Source organism: Hippopotamus amphibius, chromosome 9 (genome assembly GCF_030028045.1).
Source record: "Hippopotamus amphibius kiboko isolate mHipAmp2 chromosome 9, mHipAmp2.hap2, whole genome shotgun sequence".
In the NCBI taxonomy this organism is placed as follows: domain Eukaryota; kingdom Metazoa; phylum Chordata; class Mammalia; order Artiodactyla; family Hippopotamidae; genus Hippopotamus; species Hippopotamus amphibius.
Window position 1 is genome coordinate 54,089,984 of NC_080194.1, and position 23,300 is coordinate 54,113,283.

Consider the following 23,300-nt stretch of genomic DNA (forward strand, 5'->3'; position numbering starts at 1 on the left):
ATTAGTTAACAATTTCTAGAAAAAATCTTGTGCTTATCATCTTGATACTGTAAGCAAAAAAAATCACGTTTTTCTGAAAATATAAATAAGCTTATTCTCCTAAAATGTATCCAAAGCCTTGATATGTCATGACTTTATATAAATTAGAGCTGTTGTTGAGTCCTCCAGATGTCAGTAATTCTAAATCATTTTAAACTGTTTGAGGGATTGCAGTCATGAAAACAATTAATTTAGCAAGGTTGAATGTCTGAGGGGACATAAATTCTTCTAGTACTAATGCATTTAAAACAGAGAAATTATTTTTTTCTTTCTTCCTTCCCTTTTCTCTTTCCATCTTATTTTTTTTTTTTTTAATTTTTTTTTAATTTTATTTTTTTTTGGGGGTACACCAGGTTCAATCAACTGTTTTTATACACATATCCCCATATTCCCTCCCTTCCTTGACGCCCCCCCTCGATTCCCCCCCACCCTCCCTGCCCCAGTCCTCTAAGGCATCTTCCATCCTCGAGTTGGACTCCCTTTGTTATACAACAACTTCCCACTGACTATTTTACAGTTGGTAGTATATATATGTCTGTACTACTCTCCCGCTTCTTCTCAGTTTCCCCTTCACCCCCCGCCCCCTCCCATACCTCGAGTTCTCCAGTCCATTCCCTGTATCTGCTTCCCTGTTCTTGTCACTGAGTTCATCAGTACCATTTTTAGATTCCGTATATGTGAGTTAGCATACAATATTTGTCTTTCTCTTTCTGACTTACTTCACTCTGTATGACAGATTGTAGTTCTATCCACCTCATTACATATAGCTCCATCTCATCCCTTTTTATAGCTGAGTAATATTCCATTGTATATATATGCCACATCTTCTGTATCCATTCATTTGTTGATGGGCATTTAGGTTGCTTCCATGTCCTGGCTATTGTAAAGAGTGCTGCAATAAACATTATGGTACAAGTTTCTTTTGGGATTATGGTTTTCTTTGGGTATATGCCCAGGAGTGGGATTACTGGGTCATATGGTAGTTCTATTTGTAGTTTTTTAAGGAACCTCCAAATTGTTTTCCATAGTGGCTGTACCAACTTACAGTCCCACCAACAGTGCAGGAGAGTTCCCTTTTCTCCACACCCTCTCCAACATTTGTTGTTTCCAGACTTTGTGATGATGGCCATTCTGATGGGTGTGAGGTGATACCTCATTGTGGCTTTGACTTGCATTTCTCTGATGATGAGTGATGTTGAGCATCTTTTCATGTGTTTGTTGGCCATCTGTATGTCTTCTTTGGAGAAGTGTCTATTTAGGTCTTCTGCCCATTTGTGGATTGGGTTATTTGCTTTTTTGGTATGAAGCTGCATGAGCTGCTTGTATATTTTGGAGGTTAATCCTTTGTCCGTTGTTTCATAGGCAATTATTTTTTCCCATTCTGAGGGTTGCCTTTTAGTCTTGTTTATGGTTTCTTTTGCTGTGCAAAAGCTTTTAAGTTTCATGAGGTCCCATTTGTTTATTCTTGATTTTATTTCCATGATTCTAGGAGGTGGGTCAAAAAGGATGTTGCTTTGATGTATGTCAAAGAGTGTTCTGCCTATGTTTTCCTCTAGGAGTTTGATAGTGTCTGGCCTTATATGTAGGTCTTTAATCCATTTGGAGTTTATTTTTGTGTATGGTGTTAGGAAGTGTTCTAATTTCATTCTTTTACATGTTGCTGTCCAATTTTCCCAGCACCACTTATTGAAGAGGCTGTCTTTTTTCCATTGTATACTCGTGCCTCCTTTGTCAAAGATAAGGTGCCCATATGTGTTTGGGCTTACTTCTGAGTTCTCTATTCTGTTCCATTGATCTTCCTTTCTATTTTTGTGCCATTTCCTTTCCCATGTTGGGGAAGTTTTCCACTAGAACCTCTTCAAATATTTTCACAGACCCTTTCTTGTTTTCTTCTTCTTCTGGGATGCCTATAATTCGAATGTTGGTACGTTTAAGGTTATCACTGAGGTCTCTGAGGCTGTCTTCTAGTCTTTTTATTTTTTTATCTTTTTCCTGCTCTGTGGCGTTTATTTCTTCCATTCTATCTTCCAACTCACTTATTCGTTCTTCTGCCTCAGTCATTCTGCTGGTTAGAGCATCTAGAGTATTTTTAATTTCAGTTATTTTGTTATCCATTGCTGTTTGTTTTTCTGAGTTCTTATGAACTGTTTCTTGTACTTTCTCTAATTTGTTATCGAGATTTTGTATCATTTTTACTATCATTACTCTAAATTCTTTTTCAGGCATTTTTCCTATTTCCTCCTCATTTATTTGGTCTTGTGGGTTTTTTTCCTGCTCCTTTGCCTGCATGGTGTTTCTTTGTTTCCTCATGGTTGTCCAAGCTTTTGGGGTTGCTTGTCCTGGTGATAGAGGTGTTTATAGAAGACTGTCCAAGCCTCAGACTAATGTCCAAGTATTGGAGTAGACGAATATTCAGTCCTGCACCAGCTCTCCGGTTCCCACGCTCCCGCTCCTGGACCCTCCGTTCAGCCGCGGATCGATGTCTCGGTCCGGGAACGCTGAGCTGCGCTGTGGACCCTCCGTATGTTTCTCACTCCCTCCCGTCTGCCACAGCTCCGCCGCTTCACCCTCTTTGAGCCCTCGTAGATGCCTCCCTACCGGCTATGTCAGGTTCTCCGCAGCCCTTTCCGGTGTCCGAGGCCGTCTGCTGGTGTTCAGTTGGTTCTCTGTGGGAATGACTGCGTCCTTCCGTGCATTCCCAATGCATCTGTGGAGAGGGATGCACTCCACGTCTCTCTACTTCGCCGCCATCTTTTTCTCTCCATCTTATTTTTCTTCCTTTCTTCTCTTCATTCCACCATTCTTTCCCTTACCTTCTGTCCTCCATGTTTTTCAGAATTGCATAGGGTGGAAAAAAAACAACTAAAATTTTATGGCAAAACCAATCCATTGAAAACTGAAGATACTTTCATCAGTATTTTTTAAGGCAATGTTTTTCAATTAAATTCGATATTTTAAATGTTCACTTATTGCTTTCAAAAGTCTCCTGGGGATTTAGAGAGGGAGTATCATGTGAGAGGCAGGACCATATGATGGGCTCAACTGTAACAGTTCCTACTCCTCACTAAGCCCCATGAGACACTGGAAATGCTCAATCATAAAAGAAACTCCATCTTATCAGACACTTTCTGTGCCAAAATCAGTAAAGATGGAGACATGAAGATCACTGAGGACCCCTCTGCTCTTCAAGTAGTTTAAAGTTACACTCAAATATACAGAAAAACAGAAACCAATGAAAGTATATGCTAGATACTGAACAAATATACAAAGTGCTATAGTTCAAAAAAATATGAAGTGTAATGTAAGTTGGAGGTAGAAGATAAGAGGGAAACATATTTAAGATTGAGCTTTGAAGAACAGATACAGTATTTATAGGTGAATACTTAGGTATAGAAACTTGCAGGTGGAATAGCATTAGAAAAAAAAAGTTTTAAAGAAAGTTCCATGACAAGTGAAAGAATTATTTTAAAAGTATAGTATATATTTAGTTGGGATACTTAACTTGTTTTCACTCTTTTTGTGTATAGACTAAATTTTATTAGCATCTACCTCACAGGATTTTATGATAATTAGTTGAAGTAATAAATGGAAGGTGGTGAATAAAATACATGGGACATAGTGATTGTTAAAAAAATTAGTAAAATTATTAAAAATGAGAAACAGTGTAAATGTGAGGACTACTTATAGTTAATTTTGGTTGGACCCTTGTGACCAGATGAAGGAATTATGAGAGAAAGTACTCAACAGGTCGAGATAAGAATCTAATTTGAACACTTCTGGGAAAAGGAAATTAAGTCTTTGGGTTTATTTGATTAGAATTTCTGCTTCTACTTCATTTTCAGATATATGATTTCTTAATGTAGTATTTTATTTTATTTTAAAACTCTATTTATTATAGTACTCCTTTAAAAATTAAAAATAAAACTATTCTCTTACTGTGGTGAATATGAATATGTACATCCTTCATACTGTTAAATCATAGCATTATTATTAAATGTTAAAAGTGGTCATAAAAACAGAGCTAATTGTGTAAGAGTCATCAGACAAAATACTGGTTGTTAGTAAGTGTGTATATAAGCTTTAACCTTTATAAGAATGAGGCTAAATACCTCATTCAAAACTTAATTTGTGTAGTGTTGTAGGAATACTATTTATAGCTTAATTTGGTCCCCAGAGACCTTTTAAAATACATGCTTGCTCAAAAACAAATGTTCTTTAAAAGTTGTATTTAATTTATATTATGGTCATCACTTTTACACTTTACATTAGAACTTACAATCTTTTTGTTCCTCCTGACATCATACATTAACTGTTGTCTCATTGTTGATACAAAACCCACATATGCAGGCTAAACAATTTGCAACATGCTTTTGGAAATACTATTCACTTCGTTTTTTGCTCACTCAGTAAAGCACATGAAATTGCAAGTAACTATATGGCATTATTTTAGGGAAAACTTTGAATCTTAATCAAATTTTTAAAATTTCTGACTGAGTTGGTATTTTAAATAACATACAAAAATTTACCTGTTGCATGTCAGATAATTGGTCACTAGTCACAGATGACTGTGATACTGTGGCATAAAGCTTTCTCTGAGAAATTTGGTTCAAATGAGTCCTGTTGAGGCATTTTGTGAAAATTCATATTTCCTGAGATTGTTTTATTGACTGAAGATATTCCCATGGTCAGTAAGTGAATGAGTTTCTTATTCCAATTCTCTGAGGAAGTGAATAATTTGGTGGGAAGTCAGCCAGCTATGTAGGGGGCTGGCAATTTATCATTTGTGAGTTAAATTTGATGCTCAAAATATTGGTCTCAAAGACAATCAGAGGAAAAGGAAGTTATCAGAAGAGTCATCTTACCAGGCTTTATCATGTACACTGTAGAAAGGAGGAAGAGTTGGTGGATACAAGCTTGAAAAGATGATGAGTCTAGCTAAGTTAACAACATATAATATAAAATCTCTACTGTGACCTGCCTATCAGGAACTCTTATATATATCTCTATTCTTTCATACCATAGGTTGATGCAAACACCTAATTGCCTACTTCCAGGATTTAGTTAGGAGGCCTGTAGGCTAAGAGAATTAAAATCTTAGTTTCCATACTGACCTCATTTAGTTAAATAAAAGGATTATTTTGCTTAATCTTTACCCCCCAAATGGTAAAATGCTGTATATCGAAGTCTCCTGAGACTTTAACAGTAATTATGTTGATCTGAACTGAGTTAAATCTCATATGAGATGAGTACAAAATTTTACCTAAGTTCCTTTCCAATGGGAATCTGACTAAATTAGGCACACAAAAACAGTGGGTACAGAAATTATTTGACATGAATTCTAAGAAAAGTTTTTAAAAGTGGTGTGAAGAGCTTTAGCGCTATGGAGTATATTGCTATCTGTATTAGATTTCTATTGCTGTTGTAACAAATCACCACAAAACAGGGGCTTAGAACAACAGACATTTATTATCTTAGAGTTCTTGAAGTAAGAAGTTCTAAAATCAAGGTGTTAGCAAAGGCTGATTTCCTTCGGAAGTCTCTAAGGGAGAATGCATTTCCTTGCCTTTTCCTGCTTCTAGAGGCCACCCATATTCCTTGGTTCACGGACTCTTCCTCTAACTCAAAGTTGGCAGTGTAGGACTTCCTAGGTGGTGCAGTGATTAAGAATCTGCCTGCCAATGCAAGGGACACTGGTTTGATCCCTGGTCCAGGGAGATCCCACATGCAGCAGAGCAACTAAGCCTGTGTGCCACAACTATTGAGCCTGCACTCTAGAGCCAGTGAGCCACAACAAGAGAAGCCACCACAATGAGGAGCCCACACACCACAATGAAGAGTAGCCCCCCCAGTCACAACCAGAGAAAGCCCATGAGCAGTAACAAAGACCCAATGCAGCCAATAAATAAATAAATTTTAAAAAATTAAAAGCTAGTTATCTACTTTAAAAAAAAAAAAGATGGCAGTGTAGTCTTCAATTTTTTTTTCCTCTCTCCTTGACCTCCTTTTTTTTTTTTAATCTGACTCTGATCTTCTGCTTCCCTCCTTTAAGAATTCTTATAAGTACATTGGATCCACCCAGATAATTCAGGATAATATCCCTATATTAAGATCTTTAACTTCATCAGATCTGCAAAGTCCCTTTTGCCATGTAAAGTAACATATTCATATGTTTCAGGGATTAAGAGGTAGAGAGCTTTGGGGGACTATCATTCTGTCTTTTTAACAAGATGGCAAATCCTTTAAGAATCATTTCTTGCAAATAAATTTAATAGAAAAGTAGAATATGTAAAAGAAGAAAAACATAACTAAATATTTAAGTTTAGATTTTATTTTTATATTTTAACTTTTCATTTGAAATAATTTCACATTTACAAAAATGTTGCAAGTATAAATAAAATATTTATTTCCCATATATCCTTCATTTGGCTTATGTAAGAGATTGCATTTTATATAAACACATAAAATTATCAAAATTAGAAAATTAGCATTGGTGCAATGTATAACTAATCTATTGGACTTGCTCAAAATCTATTTGTTCCACCAATATCCAGTTTTTGGACCTGGACCATATCAAGGATCCCATATTGCAATTAGCATTCATATCTTATTAATCTTCTCTAAGACCCTTAGCTTTTCTTTGCCATTCATAGCCTTGATATTTTGAAGAGTGCTGGTCAATTTATTTGTTGACTGTCCCTCAATTTGAATTTGTCTGGCATTCCCTCTTGATTAAATTCAGACGTGATGTGCACTTCTCAGCACATCGTATCAGAGAGTATATGATATATTGATCAGCACTATAGAATTTAAAGTCTTTCATTCAATAAAAAAATAAATAAAAAACTTACTACAAATATACAGGAATCAAGTCAGGGTGGTACTTGGAAGACAAGACATGTAGATCAATGTTATAGAACTGAGAGTCCAGAAGAAAACACCTACATTAACAGTGATTTGATTATTGATGAGATTGTAAGAAGGAAATTTAATGGGAGGAAAGAATGGTCTTTTCAACAAACAGTTCTAGGAAAACTGGATATCTACATGGGAAAGAATGAAGTTGGACAGCTACCTTACATCATACAGAAAAATTAAGTCAAAATAGATCTAAACATAAGAGCAAAAACTATAAAAACTATAAAAAGGTTCAATATCATCATCCATAAGAGAAATGCAGATCAAAAACACAATGTGATACCACTTCACACCCACTAGGATGACTATAATCAAAAAGTCAGATGATGGGAAATTGATTAAGAAGAAATGGGAAGTGCCTGCTATTAGGTACACATTTTCTTTTTGTGGTGATGAAAATCTTCTGAAATTGATTACTGTGATGGCTGCACAAGCCTGTGAATATACTATATCTACTGAATATTATTTTAGATGAAGTGTATGGTAAGTGAATTTTATCTCAATAATGTTTTTATACTAAAAGACAAAAATTACTTGTATCTTAACATAATTTGCTCTATTACCTTTAATATGTTTTGTTCCTCAAATCTATTCATTAGTTAATTTAATAAATATTTATTGAATGTATACTGTGTGTTAGGAATTGATACAGCTATTTGGGCTACAGGAGTGAAAATTGAGGCAAATTTTACTACCCTAAAATTACATTTTAGTGAGGTAGTTAGACCATGATCAAGATTAGAAGTATAAAAATCATGCTGGATAGAGAAATGATAAGTAATTTCTTATAAAAAAAAAGGAGAAAAATAAATAAATTAAGGAAAGGGGAATTTTTCAGGCACAAAATTTCAGACAGCATCTCATAGGGAACACGGTCTTTGAAGACTGGAAGGAAATGAGGGAGTAAGTCCTGGATTTATCAGGGGAAAGAGAAAAATAGAGGAAATAGTAAGTGTAAATTCTGTGAAGACTTCTCAGGACCATTAAGAGAACACTGAAGCTGTAATATAGCAATTGAGGGAAAAGAAATAGTAAATAATCTCAGAAAGAAAGGGTTGACAAAATCACATAGAGCTTTGTCAATTATGATAAAGATTTAGACATTTTCTTGGACTGAAATAAGAAAACATTGGTAGATATTTGTTATAACAGCAATGTCATGTGAATGTTATTTTTAAAGAATTGATCTCATTTTTGTTTCAAGGATAGTCTGTAACAGGGTAAAGGATAAAGCCAGAGATGAGCTATGAGGTACCTACAGTAACAGTGGCAAAATATGTTAGCTCATATTGAGGTTATGGTAGTGAACCCAACACACAGAACACAATGTGAATGGTGCTCCCTAGAATTTCACCACATAATGGCTTTGGTTAATGTAGTTGGTGCAAAGGGATCAAATTCAAATACATTTTGAAGGTAGAACCAACAAGAACTATTGATAGATTATCTGTGGAGGAATTTGTGAGTAACAGAGAATCACAAAATATGATCTTAGGTCTTCAGCCTGAGCTCCCCAAAGAAAGGAGTTGTCATTTCTGAAATAGAGAAGAATGTAGGGGAATCACATGTGTGTAGAATATCATGAGCTCAGTTTTGTGCAAGCTAAGTTTAAGACATCTAATAGATATCCAAATGAAGCTGTCTTTGCAATTAATAGATGAAGTTTAGGGAACAAGTCTGGTCTGGAGATATAAATTTTGGAAAATTCAAAGATATAAGAAACCAGAATGAGAACATATGGCCTTTTAAACTTTCACTCAATTCGTCATCTCTTCTATTAGACTTTTTCTATTCCTCCACACTGTGTTAGATGATCCTCCCATGCACTTTTTTAGTGATCAGTAGAGTCTATTGCAATGCCATAACATTCTTATCATCTACATGCTGTGTGTGGTGGGAATCTGCACCATGTTGTTATACTTCAGTGTGAGCTTTATTTCTGTATTGCTTTTCACAGAATAAGGTATATATAAATATGTATAAAACTGATGAATGAAAGAATTTTGAGGCAATCTATAAGGTTTGAGATAAAAGGGTGACTCTAAGAAATAAGTCTGTAATTGGTGTAATGGTTTCCCTTGTGAGATTATGACACTCTCATTACTGAAAGTATCCCAGTAAAATGTAAAACACTTAATTTCTGTCAAGAATCTTATAAAGGGCAATCTTGCACATGATGGACAGTAGCTCTGAGAAGTTTAGCAACTCTAAAATCTTAACTACTATGAATCAAATGAATCTATTAGTGGGGCAAGGAAATGAGTGAATAATATAAAGGTAGGAAGATCCACTAAAATAAAAGGTAGTGATGTTAAGGTATCATCTGTATGTCCAGCTGTCTTTCTATGAAAAGTCATCAATAAAATGTTATTACCTTGGCAATTTCATCAAATTCCATGTCCCATCTCTCAGCCAGATCCTCAGAGATTTAAAGATTATTATTTATGCACAGAGAGTTCACAAAAGACTTGATATTGTATTAATTTACAATGAAAAATGGAATTGTCAAGGGTATAAGATAGTCAAATAAGTCTGAACAGTTTCTCTGTAGGAAAGCCATGTGCAGAATGAATTTAGCAAAATAATATCTTGTTGAGCAAGGACAAGAAGGCATCACAAGAGGAAATATGTTTATCATTTGAATGTTTCAATATTCAGGCTTGGATGGTCTAATGCCAGTCCTCTATAGGATGAACTTCCACTTAGCACTCTCTCCTATAAAAGTGTTAAGAACTTTGCCTCCATGGCTGTTGATTTTCTATTTTCCATTTCTTCCTAACGCTACTCTAACTTGTTTTTTGTAGATATAGAATGACTTCAGTTTAATCTTGCTCTTCTTATGAAACATTGCCTTTTGTTTAACCATTTTTCATTGAAATATAGTTAATTTACAATGTTGTGTTAGCATCAGGTGTACAGCAAAGTGATTCTGTTATATATATATGACAGACATTATATATATATATATATATATATATATACATATATATATATATATGCAGTATCTTTACCTGCTTCTTCTTGACAAATGACGAGCTGACTTTAGAAACTAATTTTCAAGGAGAAATGAGTTAAAGCATCTGGCCTGCTGTCCCTTCAATTTGTTTACAAAGAAGACACTTCTGGAGGTAAAAAAAAAACAAGGCAGGGAACCATGTTCAATCTCTTTTTCTACTGGACATCTGCATAAAGAGGAGGGAGAGACTTCATCTCTGAAATGATCTCAGCATCAGTCGTGGCTAAGGATAAAAAATGGAGCCTAGGATCTATAAGGCATGGCTGTCTGAAGAATGTCAGCAAAGCTATACAACTCCCTGGAATGGAGATGTTTTATAAGTTAATGCTCCTTAATATGTAAGAATATGTGCAAGCAAAATTAGATTCCTCATCTATCTGGGCCAGAGATGCATGCCACACACTGTAACAAGAACCTGGGGTGCCACCCTCAATGTCAGAGACGTATTTATTCTTCTGAGCATCTAATTTACAGTATCCTTGAAATTACTTAGTGAATCTTGTTACTGGGTAAGGTCTCTGATATGTGTGCACTGATTTGAAAATCCAAACCTATGAAGAAGAGAAATCTTATCCCTTCATCTTTAGTACATAGAGAAAAAGGGAGATCACTTCATTATTACCACTGGGTAATATCTCTAAGAGTTATATCTGTACAGAGTTTCATATATATATGAAATTCCCATATGGAATGGGACCAATAATGCTATGACTAATACAAAGAAGTTCAAATAAATCTGAATGGTTTGACTAGGTAATGTGATGTAGAAAGGTGATATAGAAAGTATTTGATGTTTATAGAACTAACCACACTGCTCTAGCAATATTCATTCTTTGAAATCCTATATGCTTTGAGTGCCAGCTCAATAATATCTGTAAGAATGTGATCTTATTTACCTATTAGGAGATGTATTATGAGACTATATAGCATTTAAAGTTCTTTATGTAATACAAAGCTCATCTTTCCTCCTTAATTTACAGCTCAGAAAACAACACCTTTACAATTTATGTCCAATATCACACAACTGTTAGCACTAGCGACAGATCTATATCCCACATTTCTGACTTTTCTTTTACTGTTATCTCCACTATAGCAAAGTATAAAGCACTGAATTCATGTTTGAAAATCTCATACTTGTGAAGGGTGTGTCTATAAGGAAAAATGTAAAATACAGAAAAGATCTTCCTGACATTGTTTTGCTTTCATTTTCTCTTTCTTTTTCTTCTTTTCTCTTTGAGAAACAGTGTTTTGTTGACTCTTTCACCCTTCTAGATATGTTACTGTATGATTTGTATCTAGAAACTGTAATAAATTTTGTCAGTTTTCTAGGTCTGAGCAATTTTTTAAAGAGTATAATTAATTTGTAAGAACACAGCAGCCAACTGTGAAGTTTGCAATTTCAAATTGCAATTCAGAAACTTATTAAAATACAAGATTTGCCATAAAAGTAAAAATGATAACAATAACAGCCAAAGCAATTGAAATCTAACATGTAAATAAATTACAGCTATGTTATTAGGAAAATGATAATTAATGATGTGTCAAGAACTTTCAATAGGAGATCCATTTTTCAGGGTGTTTATATGTTAAACATAAAATGATTAATTCTGACAAGCATAATTATTTATAATAAGAAAACAGACATTTTCTATAGATGTACAAAATAGAAATTATCTGCAAAAAGTAGTTTATATTTTCACTAGCAAAGTGAAAACAAAAACACTCCCCTGAAAATGTACAAAAGCCTAAAAAATCACCTCAAAAAAAAGATACAGGAATAGCCACCACATTAAGGAAGTGATCAGCATCACTGGTATCAGGAAAATAAACAGTGAAACTACATTTTGATATCATTTGAAACCAACTATAATGAACAAATAAAAAGGACTGACAACACCAAATATCAGTGAGGATGTAGAGCATATATTACTGGTGGACATGTAAGTGGCATACCTATGTTGTAGAGCTTCTTTTGCAGTTTTTAATAATTCCTAGAGATATTTAGCCAAGGGAAATGAATATAAATATTTTTAGAGAATTCTGTATTCCTGTTATTAATTTAAAAAATCCAAATCTCCATCAATGAGAAACAAATTCTTATAATGTCATATATATTATGTTGTTCCTCAACAAAAAATAAATTGATATGCACAAAGATATGAGTGAATCTCAGTCATTAAACTAAGCAAAAAAAAACTGACGTAAAAATATTTATACTGTATAATTCCATTTATACAAAGTTTAAGAACAGGAAGCATTAACCTTTGTGCTAGAAATTAGAAGAGTTGCAGTTGCTTCAGAGATTGAGGGTGAGAATATGATTAGAAAGGATACAGGAGGCTTTCTTGGGTAAGAAGAATGTTATAACAAGTGTGATGCAAGTGTGGTTTACATGAATGTTTACTTTTGGCAAGACATTGAATTTTATGCTTAAGATCAATGCACTTAGTACAGATTATACTTCACACTTAAGAATACTTGTTCATCTTATGTCTTCCAAACTAAATTGTATTTTCATGAAGGCCAGACTTATACCCCATTGCCTAGTATAACACATTATGTATAGTGAGCAAGTGTTTATTGAATCAGTGAGTGAGTGTGATGAATTGATCTTGATGAATGAAAATGATAAGAAATTGATTATGATGTATTTTTGATCTGAAAAAAAGTGAGTGGATATCAGGATTAGTCAAATGTATTTAATGTGAGAAATAGTGGAGGAAAATCTAGTTAATTTGAAGTGATGAGTTTAGTTTTGAATATGTTGACTTTAACATAAATATATGGCAACCACAAATTCAAAGACTCAAAAGCACTCTCTTTTAAATAATAAAAAAAAGAATGAATGTATAAAATTTTGCAATAAGGAAAATAATTCCTATAGTTAAGTTCATTAAAATTAACTAACACTGTTCAGCATTCACTAACATTTCAATAAGGGTTACTTATTGCCTAATAATTTACAGAAATGGCACTATGTGCTAAATAATATGTGACCCATGCTTCGAGTGGTTGTTAGGATAAACTCCATTATTCATTCCACCCAAAGGATGGACAGCTATAAAAAAATGAAAACGTCTCATTCAAGACTTTTGGCAAATAGAAACAAAGAAAAGTTATTCTCTTTCTGGATAAGAACAAAGGAACACATTTCCCAAGTTGCTACTGGTAGCCAACTTGTGAGTCTAAAAGGAATTAATACCCTTACAAAGTTAACCCACAAAAAGTATCATACATTTTTGTACTAAATAAAATATATGGCTTTTTTTTTTAAGAACGTTTATTGAAATACAGTTAACAGACAATAAACTGCATATATTTAGAGTGTACAATTTGGTATTTTTTTTCCTGTTAGTAATGAATTGCGAGATTGGCAGTCCCAATCTCCCAATTCATTCCGCCCCCCCAACCCTCCCCGCTTTCCCCACTTGGTGTCCATATGTTTGTTCTCTACACCTGTGTCTCTATTTCTGCCTTGCAAACCAGTTGATTTGTTCCATTTTTCTATATTCCGCATATATGTGTTAATATACAATATTTGTTTTTCTCTTTCTGACTCACTTCACTCTGTATGACAGTCTCTAAGGTTCATCCATGTCTCTACAAATGTCCCAGTTTCATTGCTTTTTACAGCTGAGTAATATTCCATGGTATATATGTACCACATCTCTTTTATCTATTCCTCTGTTGATGGGCATTTAGGTTGCTTCCATGTCCTGGCTATTGTAAATAGTGCTGCAGTGAACACTGGAGTGCATGTGTCTTTTTGAATGATGGTGTTCTCTGGGTATATGCCCAATAGTGGGATTGCTGGGTCATGTGGTAGTTCTATTTTTAGTTTTTCAAGGAAATTCCATACTGTTTTCATAGTGACTGTATCGATTTACATTCCCACCAGCAATGCAAGAGCGTTCCTTTTTCGCCACACCCTCTCCAGCATTTACTGTTTGTAGATTTTCTGATGACGCCCATTCCCATCGGTGTGAAGTGATACCTCATTGTAGTTTTGACATGCATTTCTCTAATAATTAGTTATGTTGAGCAGCTCTTCGTGTGCCTCTTGGCCATCTGTATGTTTTCTTTGGAGAAATGCCTCTCTAGGTCTTCTGCCCAGTTTTTGATTCAGTTGTTTGTTTTTCTGATATTGAGCTGGATGAAATGTTTATTTATTTTGGAGATTAATCCTTTGTTAATTCATTTGCAAATAAAATATGGCTTTCTGATGCTTCTGCTGACCCACAGAATCAAACAACCTTTGCTTGAATCTTACCTGTGGAATTATAATTGGAGGTAGCAATTCCCTTATTGGTTAACAAGTATGTCAGAATTTCTGCTACATACAGCCAGAAATCCTAACTGGTCCAGTTAACATGATTCTCATCCTACTAAAAAGAAAATAGGTACTCACTCTTCAATGACAATGACATAATGTTACTGTGGGAAAATCCAAGTACCCTTAAAGTGTTTGTATCTACTTGTAATCTTGTTGAGATAACCTCTCCTGAGTTAACAGGACTCAGTTAGCTGCCATAAAGACTTGTACCTAAAAAAGACCCTTGCCTAATCATTGGGCAAAGACACAATCTCGAATTGAAAGGCTGAATGTATGCCCGTGACTTCTTTCTTTCCAACTAACTTTCTGAATTTTGACTTTAACTGATTGCTCACATCCTTCCCTAGAACTAACAAGTAAAATCCAACTTTGATTTAATACCACAGTTAAACTCAGTCACACCAGAAATCTAGGTGTCCCTGACCATTCATTTTTCACGTAGATCCTTATCCTCATAGTACTCTGTACATCTCCCAAATATGACCACATCAACTCTGTTCTTGCCCATAGCAAACATTTCCCTTGTCATCAATCAATCATATTTCTCATCAAAAAATCCTATTTCTAAATAAATTTTTATAGTTTCCTTCATATTTGTGCTTTAATCAAAACATGTCTGTCCCCTTAACATATTATTTTCCTTGTATCCCTCACAATTTTAGGCTATTTCCATCATTGCCTCTTCATACCATGTACTTTGAGGCCCAGAGTTGAAGATATTATTCTTTTTGCAATTTATTGCTTTTTTTCCAAGTTACTTTTCTTCTTTACTCCTTCAAAAACCTAAGACATTTCAAGCACACATTATCAGATTTAATACATTTTATTTTCTAGGAGTCATTTTTTCTGCAAACAAGTAAGTATCAGAAAAAGAAAATATTATAGTTTCAAAATTCAGATTCTTATACACACACACACACACTCCCAGGAGAAGGATGGGGGTCTTTGTCAAGAGGCAAAATAATCAACAGAATCGAATTCAGAGACGACCAAGTAGTTGGAATCACCAGAGAGAGAGAGACTTTAAAATAAACATAATTAACAGGACAGAAGACATAGTGTAAAAGATGGGCACTTTCCAAAACAAAATCAAGATATTGCTTTATAACTAAAGTAGCACATAAAGTATCCCCACATGAATCAAAGCCATTAAGTTTTGACATACTCATGTCTATTCATAAGGGTGTGAAATTTTGGAAAATTGGAACCAAAGATAAAATCTTGAAGGGTTCTTATAAGTTTAAAGATCAAGCAAAATCAAACATCTGTGTGTGTGTGTGTGTGTGTGTGTGTGTGTGTGTGTGTGTGTTTGTAATGTTATTGGATACCTTGTGTAGACTAAGAGAGACTGAGGTAAATATTATTTGTACCTGGGAATAAAAACACCTTTTTTAAGGTACTTACAGTGGGATCAAGTCAATATAATCAGGAGTTTAGAAGGATTTGATTTTTGTTGCTTTGCTGGGGATCTTCAGTGTACCAGAGGGTTCAGATTTCTCTAATGATTCCATGTAATAATAGTGTGAGCTGAAATGCTGAAGGGTTTTTCTTGATGTAAAAGTTTCACCCTCAGCTTTGAGCCATTCTTCTGTGTTTACAGCACAGAGGATTCTCTCTTCATGGTCTTTCCTCTCCTTCAGATTTATATCACTGTTGCTCATTATTAGGTACTTTCTAGGCTTGAAGTAGAAAGGCATACGAGGTTCTTCTTATTTCTAAGTTATTTTTCCTAACTTTAGTTTTAGGTAGTCCATGAAAGCCTGGCTGCAGATCTAAGATTTTCTTGCATTTCTGCCACTCCTCATCACAGGTAGCCAAATTATGTCTTGAACTCTACCCAACAAGGCAGGCCTTTGTATCTTTCCCCACACCACCATGCTATTTCCTCTTCAGTATCTTCACTGTGAAGGTAGGCTCTCTCCAGTTTTTGCCCTATCCCCACTCTTTCTTGTGAGTAGCTAGTGAAACTCTGTCAAAAACATCTTTGATTAGGTTTAAACTCCCTCTGTGTGTGTGATTCTCAGATTTCCTGTAATAATATGCTAATCTATATTAGTAAATGTTATGGAATTTAGTGAGTACTAAATCATTTATTGAGTATTACCTACATTTAAAATTCTACCAGAAACTGAAGAGTAATAACTGAGAAAGAATCATAGATATTTCAAATACTAGCCCTAAAAATGAACTGAAAGATCACTTATTTTAACATTGAATTATTGTCCATAGATACTAACACATTTTAGGTCAAAATATTTGCATATTTTTAAAATATATACAAATGTACATATTTTAAAAATTGTCAATTTAAACAAAGTTAAATGTTTCTTTATCTCATGATTTTAACATTTACTGTCCCCTAAGAAATACCACAACATAGATACTTTAAGCAGTGTTTGTCAAAATCATTTGACTAGAGGATTCTTAATTTTCAGAGAAAATTTCCACTGAACAATTGGACAGTTTTCAACAGATACTGATCTAGTCTAACCCCTTCATATAAAAACATGCATTGTGAAGCCCAGAAGGTGAGGTTCTTTGAGGAACTGTTAAGTTACAATATATAAAATGCTTAAGTAAATATTAGATCTGATATATCTTTGAATTTGTGTAGCATTTTATAATACCCAAAATAAGGTCCCATAGTTTACCACTAAATCTACAGAAAAGTCACAAAATATATTATTAGTTCCATTACATATATACTGCTATTAATTCCAAACTAGTTTCAAAGAAGTCAAATGACTTACCCAAAGTACTAGTTCTAATAAATAGCAAAAGTTCCAGGAATTGAAATTATCCTTTCTCATTCATTCTATTACAATGAATATATTTTTCTGAGAGAGATTTCTATAAGAAAAAAAGCTTCTGTAAACTAAAATGATTTAAGAAGGCTTCATTGCAAATTGGCAACACTTTCTTGGTGAGTTGCATTTGGACACATAGAGAGCAGCATGCTTTATGCAGAGCACTTAAAAAGGCATGAAAATAAAAATAAAATGGCAAAAGTAGAAGAAAGTAAGGCAGAAAACTTAGCTAGAGTGCACTGTGCATAGGCTCCATGGAAGAAAATTTCAGACAGACCAAGAGGAGCTCTGCTAAAAAGATACCATTTTAAAATAGTACTAAAATATTGTTTTTATATATGCATAGGAAGTTTAGGGAAGAAGGCATCCTTTTGTAAAACACTAATGTTGAATGCAAGATTAAAAATAATGCACTTACAATCATGAATGCAGTAGTTAGACTAAGGATTACATTGCAAATTTAATTCCTTCATAGTACTTTATAAATTTTATCTTCACTATTTCTTGTGGGTAGAATTTGGCCATATTTCTTTAAAAATAAACTCGTGGTATTTTAAAATCCATTCATATGATTTTGAGTAATAAGTAATAAACTTTTGTCCATTTAGAAGAAAAACACTTCAACTCTTTTTCCTTTGGTATAATTAAAAAACAAAAATGAGCAAAACATAACAACAAAAAAAAGCTGAAGCTATAGAGCTCCAAAGTTGGCAAGACTGCAGTTTTTACTGAGGAAGGAAAAATTATACCGTGTTTGAATAAAATTGCTTAAGTACTTTTGGAATTTGGAGTATTTAAGATATGCATTAGAATATGTGTAAGGAAAATGTTCTTATTTGTGTTCAATGGCTACCTGAACTATGGCCATTTAAGAAGGCATCAACTCAAAATTCTTCAGTAAAGATAGTTTTTCTAGATTAGGTCCAAATTATGGGTGCTAAAGCAAAAATGAATTTTCTATGTGTAAATGTGCATCATCAAAGGGAGCAATTGTCAGCTGAATGGACTAAAGATTCTTCCTTTTTTTTTTTAATTACCAGTGAAATATATTAAATTTATGTAGAATATTTCCACTCTAAAACTTTTAGTGTGCTTCAACTTCACTGAGATAATATTTACATGATGCTGTTGTTTGAAGCAAGGATTTGTGGATATATAAACCAAGTTTGGGTGTAGTTTTCATATGGGACCAGAATTTTCCTTACCAATTCTTTCATGTGTTTTTGTATGATTTACTCTATGGAAAAGAGATACCAAAAGTCTCTTACTTATTCATCCCACTCTGAGCTTTGCAACACTCATTTTTATTCAGCACCATTAGAGCCAGTCACTTTGTAGTTAAAGAATCCAAGGTTTATGAAGCATAAATAACTTGGTCAAGGTAATGAAGGTAGAAAGAAATATGACCAAGATTCAAGTACTCTTCTATTTGATCATAAAGTCCAAGCTCTTCTCATGACCACAGACTCACTGCATAAAAAAGAAGCATAACATGCCTGTCTTTTTTGAATGCTATACTTTATTTGTGTGAAAAAGATGTGTAAAAAATAAACACTAGAAGTTAGAAAATATTTAGATACAAAATTGGGTGATACAAACTTTAAATGCTATAAACATTTTAATGGGGGACATAGTGAGGGCTGGCATACTCTAACAAGTCTAATGGAGTGGGTGAGGCTTGCTGCATTGTATGAAACTTGAGAAACGTTTAGAAGAGTAGAGAAAACATAATTGCTAATATTTATGTTTTCCCAAGAATACCCACTGATAGGTAATTGCCATCTTCCTTCCTTCCCAGAGCACTGCATAATTTTATCAGGTGGCCCAAATTACGCTTTTATCTATTCCCCTACGTTTGTCAAAAGAAGCCCTGTGATAGTGATGCCCACATCCTTGTTGTGGCCCTATTGGTTCCTAAAGTGGCTTCACCACAGAAATTGTATGTTTACTTGTATGTGAGTATGATACCTCCAAAGGATGAAATCTTTTTGAGGACAGGGTCTATAACATCTTCAAAAAACTTCTGTATACTCAAGGACTAGCATAATTTGTGCTATTTAGTCAATAGGAGCCTTAATAAAGGTGCCTAATGGATTGAACATAAATCTCTGGACTTCTGACTTCTACTCCAAGATGCAGAGAGCAAGAAATAGGGTTGCTACTTAAACAAAACATAACAAGACTAATATCAACTTTATGATTTATTGAGTATATCAAAGAATTGATGTCACATGGCCTTAATTTGACCCAAATTCTAAGGAGAGAGAGGTGACTAGGGTGGGGGGAGTGGTTAGGAGCTATGATCATGCACTTTCTTGAAGGATACAACTAGGTATAAAAGAATTCAGCTGGTTGGTGTGTGGAAGGCCATGTGCAGAATGGCAGGGCTGTGTGAAACAAGATCATCACAAGCATTGAAGACTGTAATGCATTGAGGGCTGAGCGATAAAAAGAGTTGGACTTAGCTTAAATCCTAACTAGAATAATTCTTCACTTAAGGGTTAACAAAAGGGAAAGATTTACCTGTTTCCAGACATTAAAAATAATTTACCTCCATTTCTGCTGACCTACATAAGTTATCCATTTTTCAGTAAAATATTATGAAATATATGGAAATACAAGAAACAACACACTTCCAACAGACTAAGCAATAAATCAGAATGAAAATGAGATGACACAAACATTGGAATCATCTGATAAGAGATTTTAAACAACCATGATTAGCACATTAAAGTTCCTAATGGAAAAGTGGCAACATGTAACATTATATGGGTAATCTCCACAAATGTATGGACTCAGTGTAAGAATCAAGTTGGAATGTTAGAGAAAAAAAAAACTTAGTATAGAAGGTTTTCAATGCTTCCATCAACACACTTGACCGTTGATACAAGAGCTAGGGAACACAATAATATGTAAACATAAAATAGCCAAAATGAAATAAAAAAGAGAGTAAATAATGAAGTAACAAATACAGAACATCTAAGAGCAGTGGTACAATATTAAATGTTCTAAAACATGTACAATTAGAATCTCAGAAGGACAAGAAATAGAGACGAGAGCTAGAGATTGAAGAAAAAGTATCTAGGACTTTCAAAAATTAATGAATGATACCAAACCACAAAAACAAAAATCTCTGCCAGCACTAAGAAGGGTAAATAATAAAAACAAAATGAAAGTCAAACTGCTACAAAAAAACATAATATTCTGTAATAAATTATATGGGAAAATAAACTGAAAAAAGAATGAATATATGTATATGTATAACTGAATCATTTTGCTGTACACCTGAAACTAACACAACATTGTAAATCAACTGTACCCCAATAAAATTTAAAAATAAAAAAATAAAGATAAGCCCAAAATTTTGATGGTGGCTGGAAAAAACAAAAAAGAAAGGAACATATTCACAGGATAAAAGATAAGATTATAAACAGCTTCTCATTGGAAACCATGCAGGCTAAAGACAATAGTGACATCTTTAAAATGCTGAGAAAAACAGCAACAACAAGTATCTACCCAGAATTCTATACTCAGCAAAAATATCTTTCATAAGTGAGGAGAGAAACCAAAACCTCTTATCCAAATAAAAACTGAGAAAATTCATTATTATCAGATCTAATCTACACAATTAGGAATTTAGTTCAATGAATTGGTTACTCAGATAACAAAACTACTAAGTCAATTTGTGAAGCAATCTACAGTTTAGCAAAAATGTTGCTATCATTTCAGGGCTTAAGAGACAACAGGATCAGATCTTGTCTCTGAATAAAGAATAAAGAAGCTCTGCTGTCTAGCAGGAGCTAGAACTCTGATTCCAGAAGGCTCTGGAATCTCAGAGAAGCCACAACCACACATAAAGATAGTGAAATAGCAACTCCCTCTGGCAATTCAATTGGCAAGCTAGGGTAAATTAGCCTAGGAAATACAGACAGCAGCATTCAGATGCTCAAAGATACAAAATAAAGAGTGAGAATTGCATCTGAGAGAAAGGAGACAAATGACCTATTCTGCTCATGTTTAAAAGTTTTTTCTGCATCCATTTCACCACTGTACTCTAACTCCTAAACAAAACATCATGTCTCTGCCTAATATTATGCAATTATATTTCATGAAACACAACTACTCTTCCTCTCTCTCCAAAGTCTCATCAGTTATCACATTAATTTCAATAGTTTGGGATCTCCAGGTAATATGAAGTCTTCCCCATCAATTCCACATATAGCTTCTTGTGGTCTTGTGACACATGGACTAAATTGAAAATTTAAATATCACACATACTCTTCATAAAAATAACAGGACAGAGGAAGGGAAACAATAGAATTTGTTAATATATACAGGTTAATATAGTAGCATACGGATATATATAATCTCTTTATCTATCTCTGTGTCTGTGTCTGTGTCTCTCTCTGACACACACACACACACACAGCTGCTAAATTACTCACTGCCTCATTTCTATTATTTTCTTTAAAACTGTAATTATTTATCACTTCCTTTTCCTACAATCTGTGCCTCCTTTGCCCTAAGACAGCAACTCAGTTAATTACTTTTTTCTTTGAGTCATGTTGAGATAAATCCATTCCTGAAAGGTCTATATATTTAGTTGTCCTGATTTTATTGAGTTGATGTACTTTTTATTTAATGTTTGATATTAGACATGACAGTAATCAGGAGAATTCCAATGAATCCTCTGGGTTCCATGATTGCATTATGGTAACAAAAACCCTGCTTATCCCTGATAATTAAAATTAATCATCCCATCCAGCACAGACCTTGTTTTTGGCTTATTGAGCAAAAATAGTGAAATAGCATAAGCACCTAAGAAATCTAGGCTTTCGGTAAGAATTTATGGAATCATTCAAACAGCAGTAAATGTTTCTAGCTATGTGTGGGAGATTTTGGTTAAAAATATTATTGATGTAATGTTGACTTTTAGAATATCAGCCTTCATATTTTCTGACTTTGAATTCCCTATCATTAAACTTTTAGTGTTGGTCTAGCACAACCTTCATTTTGAAGTCAGTTAAAAGAAACAAAAGTTGTGTAAACTACTAAATACACTTCATTCAAAAAAAAAAAAAGATGACAATCTACATAGATTTAGGAGAAGCCTGTTAGCTGTGAGAATCTTGGCTTATGGAAACTTTACCTGACTTCTCTTATTGACAGCTGTCCTGATTAGGTTAGCTTTAACTGTTGGAATTAACTCCATCTCTTTTAATTATGTCTGCTTAAAAGTCACAGGGAGGAATATACTGAATTCCATCAGAAAAAAAGACACTTAATGGCTTAACAAATACCATGATTAAACACACAGAAACCACCCAAACTGTCAAAGTATGATGATTTTTGGTCCCTCAAATGTAATGTTAGTTTACAAAGAAAAAAATTCAATATGATTGCATTTATTGACATCTTAAAATGAGCACATTTTTAGTTAAAAAAAAAGCAGAATTAGAGAAAACAAGTTTATTGAGATTGATATGCTTCCTATGATTGCTGAGAAAATCAAATTTTCCATTAGGAGAACTAGATTTTAAATGCCTTAGGGTGAGAGTGCTATAGTTAGTAAATTACAAAATTTAAAAAAAATCTGTGATATAAATAATTTCCTAATTTTTGTAAACATTTTTTTATGAGCTTTTCTTGAACAGGGATATACTGTAATCTATGTATCCTAATTGATACATGACTTAGTTACTACAATTCAACTTTAAAGTTTCCTTACTATCCCTCTTCAATATTCCTGTATGTCTAGGGAACTCAAATGAGAATGAAAGAGTGGCCTCTAATTAAGAGATAAAAGGGTGTGTTTCCTAAAACAAAAGCATATGGCAGGATTATTGACTCCATTTTGCCACCAGCTCAGCACATCAGCTGATGGTATTGATTTCTGAAATACTAACAAATAATGGGACCATAAAAAACTGCAATTGTCTATTGCTATCATACCAGTATTGAGAGGTACTAAAAGCAGACTAGCTGTCTTCAGTCATTTGAAAATTACAACAATCAAATATATCCCCATCAGTGATTTACAGTATAGCTGGGTTTTGTTTCCAGGACTTTTCTTACTTTGTTCTTTAATTTTAAAACATATTTCATATTAGAATGGTTGCAATTTGCATGAAACATGTAGGCTTCAAGTACCAACTACTAAGAATTTTGTTGCTACCAGAAAGAATGAAAA